This window comes from Camelus bactrianus, chromosome 8, assembly GCF_048773025.1.
Source record: "Camelus bactrianus isolate YW-2024 breed Bactrian camel chromosome 8, ASM4877302v1, whole genome shotgun sequence".
In the NCBI taxonomy this organism is placed as follows: Eukaryota; Metazoa; Chordata; class Mammalia; order Artiodactyla; family Camelidae; genus Camelus; species Camelus bactrianus.
In genome coordinates, this window is record NC_133546.1 from 80,089,082 (window position 1) to 80,100,998 (window position 11,917).

The 11,917-nt window shown below is 41.6% G+C and overlaps 1 long non-coding RNA gene across 2 annotated transcripts; it reads left to right on the plus strand.

The window, feature by feature from the left end:
* The first annotated feature begins 1,172 nt into the window (after positions 1-1,172).
* On the plus strand, positions 1,173-11,629 carry LOC141578405 (uncharacterized). Of its 2 annotated transcripts, none has more exons than XR_012508787.1 (2): positions 1,173-2,073; positions 9,729-11,629. It is a non-coding gene; the product is annotated as an uncharacterized LOC141578405 (long non-coding RNA). The 2 variants fall into 2 exon arrangements; XR_012508788.1 differs by lacking the exon at positions 1,173-2,073 and adding an exon at positions 4,448-8,899.
* The last annotated feature ends 288 nt before the right edge of the window (positions 11,630-11,917 follow it).

Sequence of the window (11,917 nt, forward strand, 5' to 3'; positions counted from 1 at the left end):
TTTCCTTCACAGTGTCATTCATCTTTTCTATATTTCTTTTTTTTTTTTTTAAGTATTTAATCCAAATTTAATATCAGGTTTTTTTGGAAATTTCAGAATATCAGAAATATCAGAAATTTTTGGAAAGAAATCTTTGGGACTCTTTTGGGGGGGTAGGTAATTAGGTGTATTTATCTGTTAGTGGAGGCCCTGGGGCTTGAACCCGGGACCCCGTGCACGCTAAGCACACCCTCTACCACCCCCCCATGATCTTTTCTTTTTGCTTTAGCTGCCAAGAATCTTACAGCTGAATTTCTAGTCGGCCTTTAACACTTGCCCTGACTCCAGGGAATCCATTTTTATGACTTTACCTCCCTCAGGTTTCATTTAAGTATTGAATCTCCAATTTCTCTTCACTCTCAGTTTTGCCTTTTTGTTGTTATGGTTGTTAAGGTGTGTTTAAAAAAATTGTTTAATTTCTCTTTTAGCAGGAGGCTGAAAGTAAATAAATATGTAAACAAACAGCACACTTAAATGCTTTTATACATTCTAAGCTGTTTAGTAGTTACTTAAAAACCGAATTGAATATTAAAGTGATAACATTTTTAAGTTATTTTTTAATTTTTTACAAAGATATAGCTGATTTAAAATATGATATGTTTCAGGTGTACAATAGATGCTCCATTTATAGTTACTGTAAACATTGGCTGTATTCCCTGTGTTGTAAGATACATCCCTGTAGCGTGTTTACATTACTTGTTGCAGTTTGTATAAGAAAGTTGGGTAACGCAGAGTCTGGGGCATGGCTGTGTCTGACCCAGGGTCACGCTCACCCTGCCTGTCAGAGCCCAGGCCCTCACTCCTCTCTGCAGGGGAGTGAGTGGAGGCAGCCCTCATCAGCGCTGGCACCACCCTCTGAGCGGCAGTGACAGCAGTGTCTGTGTGTGGACGTGCAAAGTGTTTTTCCAGGAGCTTTACATGCATTTCTGCATTTAATAATTAAAGCCCTCCTGTGAGGAAGCGTTTTATGATTTTAATAAATAATACATTTTATTTTGATATTGATAGACTTCAAACCTCCGGAAAATTTACAGGAGTAGTACAGTAAACGCTTAGATACAGTTCACCTTAAAGGGCACTATTTGTCCTTTTGTGTCTGGCTTATTTTAACATAAAGTTTCAAGGTTCATCCATATTGTAGCCTGAGTCAGTACTTTATTCTTTTGGTTTCATAATATCCTTTTTCTTTTTTTTCGTTTTTGGTCTATTTAAAAATATTTTCATTGAAGTCTAGTCAGTTTATAATGTTGTGTCAGTTTCTTGTGTACAGCACAACAATTCAGTTAAATAGGAACATACCTGTATTCATTTTCATATTCTTTTAAACATAAGTTACTATAAGATATTAAATATATTCTCCTGTGCTATACAGTATAAACTTGCGGTTTATTCTATACATACTCAGTATCTGCAAATCTTGAACTCCCAATATATTCCTTCCCACACCCTCTCCCCTCTGGTAACCACAGTTTGGTTTCTATGTCTCTGTGTCTGTTTCTGTTCTGTAGATAAGTTTATCTTTTTGTGTCTTTGTTTTTTGATTTTTTTTTTTTAAGATTCCACATGTGAGCGATCTCATATGGTATTTTTCTTTGTCTTTCGGGCTTACTTTTCTTTGAATGACATTCTCCAGGTCCATTCATGTTGCTGCAAATGGCATTACTTTATTATTATTTTATGGCTGAATAGTAGTTTATTGGAGAAATATACTACAGTCTCTTTATCCAGTCATCTTTCAGTGGATATTTAGGTTGTTTCCATGTCTTGCTATTGTAAATAGTGCTGCTGTGAACATTGGGGTGAAAGTGTCTTTTTGAGTTAGGGTTCCTTCTGGATATATGTCCAGGAGTGGGATTGCTGGGTCATATGGGAGGTCAATTTTTTGTCTTTTGAGGAACCTCTATACAGTTTTCCACAATGGCTCCACCAAACTGCATTCCCACCACAGTGCAGGAGTGTTCCCAATTCTCCGTAGCCTCTCCAGCATTTACTGTCTGTGAACTTCTGAATGATGGCTATTCGGATTGGTGAGAGGTGAGTCTTGATTGCAGTTTTGAATTGCATTTCTCTGATAATGATATTGAGCATTTTTTTCATGTGCCTATTGGCCATTTGTATGTCTTCATTGGAGAAAAGTTTCTTTAGGACTTCTGCCCATTTTTGAATTGAATTGTTTGTTTTTCTTTCTTATTAAGTGTAAAAGCTGTTTACATATTCTGGGAATTAAGCCCTTGTCAATTTCATTTATTGCAACTATTTTCTCTCATTCCATAGATTGTCTTTTTGTTTTGCTTTTTGTTTCCTTTTCTGTGCAAAAGCTTGTAAGTTTAATTAGATCCTACTTGTATTATTTTGCTTGTATTCCTATTGCTTGAGTAGACTGCTCCAGGAAAACATTGTTGAGATGTATGTCAGATGTTTTGCCTATGTTTTCTTCTAAGAGGTTTATAGTGTCTTGTCTACATGTTTAAGTCTTTAAGCCATTTTAAATTTATTTTTGTGTATGCTGTGAGGGAGTAGACTAACTTCATTGATTTACATGCAGCTGTCCACTTTTCCCTACACCATTTTCTGAAGAGGCTGTCTTTACTCCATTGTATGTTCTCACCTCCTTTGTCAAAGATTCAATGACCAAAAGTTTGTGGGAGTATTCTTGGTAATTTTGTTTATCCGTTCATTGATGGATGGATATTTTTTGTAACCTTTGGTTACTCTGAATGATACTGCCATGAATATTGAGGTGCAACTTTTTGTGAGAATATATTTTCATTCTGTTGGCTGTACAGTTGGCCCGCCATATCTGTAGTTTCCACTTTATGGATCCAGATGGCTGATTGTAAAGGGACTCGAACATCCTTGGATTATGGTATCCAGGGTGGGGGTTTCCTGAAACGAACCCCCCGAGGATACTGAGGAATGACTCTATATGTAGGAGTGGAATTGCTGTGCCATATAATTCTAACCTTTTGAGGAAACACCAGGCTTTTCCAAAGATGCTGCACCATTGCCCCTTTCCAATGGCTGCGTATTGAGGGTTCCCATTTCTCTGCCTCCTGACCGACACTTTTTATTGTCCATGTTTTGATTATAACCATCCTAGTGAGTGTAAAATCAGATATCATTTTGATGTTGATTTCGCTAGTGATGCTGAGCATCTTTTCATATGCTTATTGGCCAATTGTGTATCTATTTAAATACTTGGCATATTTAAAAATTGGGTCGATTTTCTTTGTATTGGTCAGTTGTAAGCATTTGTTTTATATCCTGGATACTAGTCTCTTATTAGATATAGGCTTTGCAAAATTTTTCTCCTATTCTGCAGATTGTCGTTTCACTTTAGTTTTTTTAAACATTAAAACAATTTCTTTCTAGGGGAGGTAATTAGATTTATTCATTTTATTTTTCTTGCTAATCACGCACTCTATCACTTGAGCTACCCCCTTCCCCTTCATTTCACTTTCTTGATGATGTCCTTTGTAACAAATGGTTTTAATTTTGATGAAGTCCATTTTATCTTTCTTGTTTTTCACTTGTGCTCTTGGTATTGTATCTAGGAAGCCATAGCATATCCTTGAACCACAAGGATTTAAACTATGTCTTTATTAGAAAGTTTATATATTTAGTTTTTACGTTTCCGTCTGTGATCCATTTTGAATTAATATTTTATTTGTTATATAAAATACGGGGGTCCAGATTCCAGATTAATTCTTTTGCCTTCAGATACCCAGGTGTCTCTGCACCATTTGTTGAATAGACTATTCATTCAATGGAGTTTTGTTGGCACATTTCTGGAAAAAGGACTGTAAATGTAAGTTTCCCCCCTAGATTTTTTATTGTGTCTCATAGATTTATGCATCCAAACTTATGCCAGTACCATAATGACTTGAGTACTATAGATTTGTAGTAACCTTTGAGTGAGTCCTCCAACTTTGCTCTTCTTTTTCAAGATTGTTTTGGCTGACCTGGGTCCCTTGCACTTCCATATGAATTTTGGCATCAGTTCTTCAATTTTTGCAAAGAAGTCAGCTGGAATTTTGATAGGGATTCCATTAAATTTGTAGATCACTTTCGGGAGTCTTAACATTTTTAACAATATTGTCTACCATTCCATGAACATGGGATGCCTTCCATATATGTAGATCTTTTAAATTTTTTTGGTGATACTTCAAAATGTTCAATGTGCAAATCTTGTAAAATTTTGTTAAATATATCTCTCATTTTATTTTTAATGCTGTTGTAATTGGAAAGGCTGAGCTTCCTAAGGGTGGGACTATATATCAATTTATTTATTTCTAGGATTCCCACACAGCAAATACCCTAGATTTATATTTGCTACATAAATCTATCCACAATTCTTCCCACCCCTGTGTCATAAGAAACCAAGACCCAGGTTAAGCTACCTGAACACCTATGTGGAAGTGAGAAGTGAGACCCTTGTTTGGGGCTTTGTGCAGATTATACTGAAAGCTTATTCATTATGGCTTCATCTTAATTTCTTTTAAACAATCCTTTCAGTGTATATAGTCAGATACATTAAGAAAATGCCCTTTCGATGTGTGGAGGAGCTAAGACTATAATTTTCAAATAATTTCTAGTGAGAGTGTTGTACTTGAAACTAATTTGCATCAATCTTTGAAGATTTATGTTTCAGGAGCTTTGACTATATAATACCTGTCTTTATTCAATAACTACAACTAAATGCACAAACAACATGTAAGAGTTTGAGCAAACTGCCCCCGCCCCATACTGCTGGTTGGCTGCAGCTGTAACTGGAGTCAAGTCTTACCTATCCCAGTACGCTTGGGCGGATCTGCTCAAAGGGGTTCGTCCAATAGTTTGTCGGTAGTCTTTTGGACAAAGCCATAAAGCATTGATTTAAGGTTGCTGGAATGGAATCTATTTTATTAATATTAAGTAAGCACATATTGAGTGCTTACTGTATGTTGGGAATTGTCCCTTAGCTTCACATGAATATTATTTCACTTAAAACCTCTCATATTTCCTTGTTATTCACACTTTACAGATAAGGAGTATGAGGATTAGGTTTTCTCTCTTTTGGGGGGAGCTCATTATCAATGATGGGAAGTTGTAAGGAAAAAGATACTGATTCATCCAGAGAAAACATTTTTCTGAGAGTCAGCACTGAAGAGGGTGATCATTGTTTGAGTAAGACAAGCCACGGGTTGTACGGAGTCAGCATCCCTGTCCTGGTCACGGCACGTGTAGTGCTGCGTGGTGGGTGAGGCAGCGCGGCCGCGCAGGGAACGCGGATGCCGGGCCGTTGGTCTGTGCTCAGGATCAGTGGGGCTTTCTCCTAAGGGAAGTGGAAAGTCATTGTCAGATTTTAAGTAGGGGAGAGAGGTGCTCTCGTAGATCACTTTTGTCTTGTAGAATGCTTAGAAACATTTAGAAGGCTCGGCAGGAGGTGATGTGATAAGTCAGAGTAGGGTGGCTCTTAGGTGTAGCAGTGTTCAATTTTCAAGTGGTTTTCAGTCCCAGGTTTGTGGCTCAGTAGCCGTGTCACTTTGGATGACGCACTCAAGGAAGTGAAACAATTTATCTTATTAATTGAAGCAGTGATATACCGACTTCCCAGGACTTCTGTGGAGATCCAGTGAGGTAACGTGTGCACAATGTGCAGCGTGGTCCCCAGCACAGAGTCAGTGCTGAGGGAGTGCCAGTGAGAACCTGGTAGTTGAGGTTTGGGTGGTGTGACTCGTTGACTGAGGAAATTGGGCCCTGAAGGAGGGGTCCAGTCACATCTGTGAGTGATGGGACTGAGCTGGGAGAGGCAGAGAGACCTTGCCCCCCGACAAGAGGCCCTGGGCAGGACCGCTATGGGAGGAGCACCGTGAAGTCAGCTATTTGCAGGTGGAGTTGGAGGTTCCCTTGAAACATCTAAGTGCAGTTCCACAATCACAGAGGAGATCTAGGCCCGGGCTGTGCATTTTCCTATAATCTCAATCCCTGAGGACGCCAAGTTATTGATCATTGAACGTGAAGACATACTTACAGGACAAGTGAATAGTAAGTATCATCTCTGTCATCAAAGCTCAGGTCTCTTTATTCATCACTCACTTTGCTAATTGGGTTCTTACAGAGCTCACTTCACCATCCTCACCTGGGCTCAGGCTCCACAGAAAAGATCTTGTGAGTCTCCCTCTTTTCCAGAAGAAAACACATTTAGCTGGTAGACTTCTCTACTTCGCCAGACTTAGAATTTTAGTTTGTTGATTTAATTCTGTTTTCTGTTGGCCGTCTCCTGACAGGAGAGACATTTTACCTCATGGTCAGGTTTCAATTAGCTGTTACTGAGAACTGCTGATCTGATCTATAGTGTATTTTTTCTATTAACTTTGTAGAGTACTTATCATTTTTCTGTCTTTGTCCTTTAATTTTGTTTCCTCTTCAATGTTCTATCCTATTTGGGGCCTTATTTTATTTTTTAATTAAAAAATGTCTGTTAGCAGTTTAGAAAACAATAGCAAATAAAAAATGCACATGATAGCTAGATTTAGAATATATCTAGTGTGTTTTCTGTCTCGGCATTTGAGGGTTCTAGAAACTCTTGAAAACCTTCATTACATAAGTTCCTTAAAATGCTGATTAAGAAATTATACCTTCCTTCCTCATCTTTCAAGCTGCACAGCTAATTGTCAAGAAAGTGAGGGGAAATCCTCAGAAGCCAAGTCAAACCAGAAAGCAGGGATTCTGGGAGATACGCGAGCCTTAGAAGCCCTGGGGAACAGTTGGCTCCTGAACTGAGTTTCAGTTGCCTTGACAGGAGGGCAGGAGGTTAGCCCCAGGCCTCTCACACTGGGAGTTGGATGGCTGTTCTTATGTAAGGCCAAGCACATCCTGAGAATTCTGCTTTATAGAAGGGTGAATTAGAAAGAAAATTTAAAAAGCATTCCTCAAGGCAAGGAAGTAAGGAAAGTCAATTTTTTTGGAAGCGGGTAAAAATAACATATCCAATGTAAGTATTTAGTTTAAATCTGTTCTGGCATGAGAGTGACAACAAACTCCTGGCAGAAAATCACAGCTCCTCCCGGAAAGAGAAGTTGTGTTTTGAATGAATCAGTGGGCAGCCATTCCGAAAAAGGTCTCCAGAGTCTTCTGGATCAAGATACTGGACCCAAACACCTCCCTTCCATGGTCTCATTTAAATAACCAGAAAGGTTTTAAAGGAAAGAAGCCATAATCATAGTTCTATTTATTGACATTAATATATGCTAGGAATTCAGAGGTGACTATGGAGTTGTCTCCTCTTTTATGGACCTTACTTTCTATTTGACTTAGTTGGGGAACTTGGTGGAGGGTGGTGTTAGTCTGTTGCAATTAGCCAGGATAGTAGATTAAGAAAGCAGTGAAGGGCGGGTGACATTTTTAGCTGAGGACAGTCCTGTTCAGTTGGTTTGTAATTGCAGGCTCGTTGAGTTGTCACTGGAGGGAATTGATCTTATGGAGTTTGGACTTAACTCAGGCCTCTTCAGAATGGACAAGTGAACCTGGAAAAAGACAGTCAAATTTGTGCAGACAATAAAGTCCACGTGAACGTGCTGTATCCCTGAGCCAAATATAGGACAACTAGGCAGCACTTCTTGAGGACAGAGGAGTGGTTTTTAAGGTTCTTCAAGAATGAACCAGGGAACCGGGATGGCCAGTTGTCAAACTGTGACGTTGCTCTTTGGACGGTGTACCCACCGAGGTTATTGGCCGTTTATAGGTTTCCATTTCTCTTTAATGCATGACAGGTGATGAGGACGTGGGCATACACTTTTGACACCTTGTACCTGCCTAGAAGCGCGGGCACAGCTACGGCTGCGCCTTACATCTTGCCGCCCATCCCGCTCCCTGTTTCCGTGATCACGGCCGAGTGGTTCCTTGATGACCTGTCCGTCTCCTCTGTGACAACGTAACCCAACAAAATACCGGAGTGTATTAGCTTGGCTTTGTTTTTTTCCATCCTTCCCTTCGAATGATGATGACTGATAATGGACCCAGTTACGTTTGCAGATGATTTACACATAGGGCTTTCAGTACAAACCTCGTAATCCCCACTGTGTGATCTAGAGAAGAAAGTGACATTCTTTCCAAATTGTTTTGATGCACTTATGTGGGAAAATGATGTACGTTTGAATATGTATTTCCTCTCTGAATCATCATGGCTAGAGATGAATATTTGTAGACATGGAATGAGTTTACTGTATTTGAACTGTATGGTCCCCTAAATTCTCCCCAGCTTTTTAAAGTCATCACTGGAGTGCTACCTCCAGAGTGTCCCAAAGCATCCACCACTGCCTGTTCTTCGGACACTGTGAGTTTCCAAGTTGGAGAAGGCTGCTGGCTGTTGAGGCATTCTCTGGCACATCTCTGGCTGGCTGATGTGAGCTTAGCACACAAGACTTGGCAGACAGTATCTAACCATGGTCACGTCCATTTCTGGAACACTCATTTAGGATTTTACACCTATGCTAGCGGCATACGTTATTTCATTTAGTTTTCCCAACAATCATAATTAGATTTTATCACCTGTATTAATAAGGAAACTGTGAAAGCGAGTGACGTGCAGACTTTGGACTGGAACACGGGTCTTTCTGATCCCTGTCTCTGTTCCCTCCCCAGCCTATCCTTCCAAATGGCCAGGAGACTCTTCCTCAGTCTTGAGTTTCCCGCTGATGTTACCACTCTCTTTGTTTCTGGAGAGGAAAACAAGTCTAAACTTACTTTCCAGTTGGAAATGGAATGGAGAGTTAACGTTGGAAGCCGGGAGAGTCTGTCTTGTGATGAAGCGGTCTCCGAGCCACTTCCATTGGGACGTCACGTCACTGTCTGGGCCCCTTGCACAGCCTGTGCACAGGTGACAGCACAGATGTGCCGAGCAGTCCTCCCGGACAGGGCAGCGGGTTGGAAATGAGTTTGGGTATTTGGTTTCATTACATAGGTTCCTGAGGGCCTTGGCCTGGCACTTCGAGTGGGACCACTCCCTGTCCCACAGACTCATGCTCTGGGCCCGTGCAGACCTAACGTGGCCTCAGCCTGAGACTCAGTGCCCGTGGTGATGAGGAGCATTTTAGTCCAGGGTCTGCCGGAGGCTCTGACACTTCTGGGCAGTGGGAATTTGTCCAGGATGATAATAAATCCTCCCCGAGATTCAGATTTCCTTGCCTGTGAGCCGGGGTAGTAATATTTTCTGAAATGATTGTAATGATTCAGTAACGGGCACAGCGTGTGCTGGCAGGTAGCTGGTGTTTAAGGAGCAGAAGTCGCAGTCACTCTGTCAGCCTCTCACTGTGTGCTCTGTGCTTTGAGAGGTTGTGTGTTTGGTGAAAGTCCCGCCCAAACCCTAGGGTCTAGATGAACTGTTGTTCCTTTACTTTCCCGTCCTTTTCCTCTTTCCCTTCTCTGTGTCCCATGTTTAGGTAGCAGATTCCTCTGTTTCAGGTAATACGGGCCTTTCTAATAAAAGGAGAGGAGGAACGCGGAAAGGTGGGGCCCAAAGGGGGTCTGGAGCGTCTGCACAGCGCTGCTTCCCTGCATTTCTGCATCCGGTCCCATCAGTGCACGAAGTCAGCCTTCCTCTTCCTTCCTGTGTCATTGGGTCTCTGTTTTAAGGGAAAATTTTTTACGGGTTTTTTTCACTTACATGTTTCGTTCAGATGCTTGTTGCTTTTCTCCCTGTGCTTCAGCATTCCTAGGAGAGAATTCAGCAGTGCAGCATCCTCTCCGAGCTCTATGAGTTGATCGGCTTCCACCGCAAGTCCGCCTTCTGCAAGCGGGTGGCCCCCGTGCAGCGCGCGGCCCCCGGCATCACGGAGCCTGGCGGGAAGGCCTGCTACCGACTCCTTCTGCAGACGCTTCCTGGCTACAGTCTGTCGCTGGATCTGCAGGACTTCAGCAAAGGTGTTGGAACTAAAACATTGCTTCAGTCCCATTAACCATGCCTGGTTTGGGCCCTGCTGTCTTGCCTCATCAGGGTGAATCCTGATTCGTTTAGAACAGGGCTCAGCAGACTTTTTCTGTCAAGGGCTTGGGAGTAAGTATTTCAGTGTCTGCAAACCTCCTGATCTCTGGTGCAGCTGCTCAGCTCTGCTGTTCAGACGCCAGAGCAGCCGGACATTCCACACACACACAGAGTTTTATTAACAGCGTTGGCTGGGGCTGGATTCGGTGTATGAACTGCAGTTTGTCCCCACAGCTCCTCACTATTGACGCCTGCACCAGAGCGTGCATTTGCGACAATGGGTGAACCTGCACTGACACGTCATCATCACCCAGAGCCCAGACTTGACACTAGGATTTACACTTGGTGGTGTGCACTCTGTGGGTTTGGACAGATGTGCAAGGACATGTATCCGCCGTCACAGCATCATACAGAGTAGTCTGTCTTAGTGACCTTAAAATGCTCCGTGCTGCACCTCATTCATTGCTCCTTCCCCTCTAGCCTCTGACAGCCACTGATCTTTTAGTCTCTTTGGTGTTCCCTTTCCCAGAACACCATACAGTTGGAATCAGACATTTGTGGAACCTTCCCAGATTGGCTTCTTTCACTTAGTAATATGCATTTAAGGTTCCTCCATGTCTTTTCCATGCCTTGATAACTCATTTCATTTTAGCACCAAATAATAGTCCATTTTCTGGCTGGACCACAGTTTATCCATTCACCTACTGAAGAACAGCTTAGTTGTTTCTGAGTTCTGGTGATTATGAATAAAGCTGCTATTAACATCTGTATGCAGATTTCTTTGTGGACATAAGTTTCCATTTCGTCGAGTAAACACCAAGGAGCACAGTTGCCGGATCATATGTTAGGAGTACGTTTAGTTTTGTAAAAAATTGCCAGACCGTCTTCCAAAATATCTGGGCCATTTTACATTCCCACCAGCAATGCATGAGAATTCCTGACGCTCCACATCCTCACCAGCATTCGGTGCTTTCAGTGTTCTGCGTTTTGGCAGTTCTGACAGGTGTGCAGTGATACCTCGCTGTTTCAGTCTGCATCCCCTTGATGACAGATGCTGTGGAGCATCTTTCCATAGACTTCTTTGGCATCTAGATTTCTTCTTTGATGAGGTGTGTGTTCAGGCATTTTGCTCATTTTTTAATCAGGTTGTTCATCCTTCTTGTTGAGTTTAAAGAGATTTTGGTATATTCTGGATATCAGCCCTTTATCAATGTGTCCCTGCCCTTCACCTGCAGCACCGGAGTTGTCCTTTGGGTCTCAGTGGAGTGTCAGCTCTTCAAAGAGGTTCCCTGTCTTCCCTCAGCCTAAATACTGTCCTTGTATTTTTCACTTTCATTGACTCATTTTGTTGTTTTTAAATAGCATTTCCCATAATTTGTAAGTACATTAAATAAAAGGGCAATGATTGAACACCACCTCCCGCACCAGGCTGTGTGCCCTGTGAGAGCAGAGGCCCTGTCCCCACTCACCGTTTCCCATGACAGCACATGGCACATGTCCATGTAAAAGTGTGTAACGTGGGGCCAAACCTGATGAGCAGCTATGATGACATGTGTTGGCTACCATTTATTGAGTAGACTTTGTTTCTGATCTTAATTATTAAATCACATGAATGAAACTTGTTTGTTTTGAAAAATAAACAACAAAGCACACCTCCATTTGATTGGTACTTTCCACTTAGCCTTCTGACCCAGGAGGGGATGTTCACCATCATTTTGTGGAGGAGGTTGGGGAGGTAAAGTAAGAGAGTGAGATCAAATAAAGTAAAAATGATAACTATCAGTTGGCTTTATTTTCACTAAGACATAAAAGTTACTTTAAACCCTATCTCAGGTGTTGTTCTGTTGTTTTAAACATTTCTCATAGAATTAAATGGAAGCCCACTAAACCCTGAAAGGGAAATTGTGTGCTCAG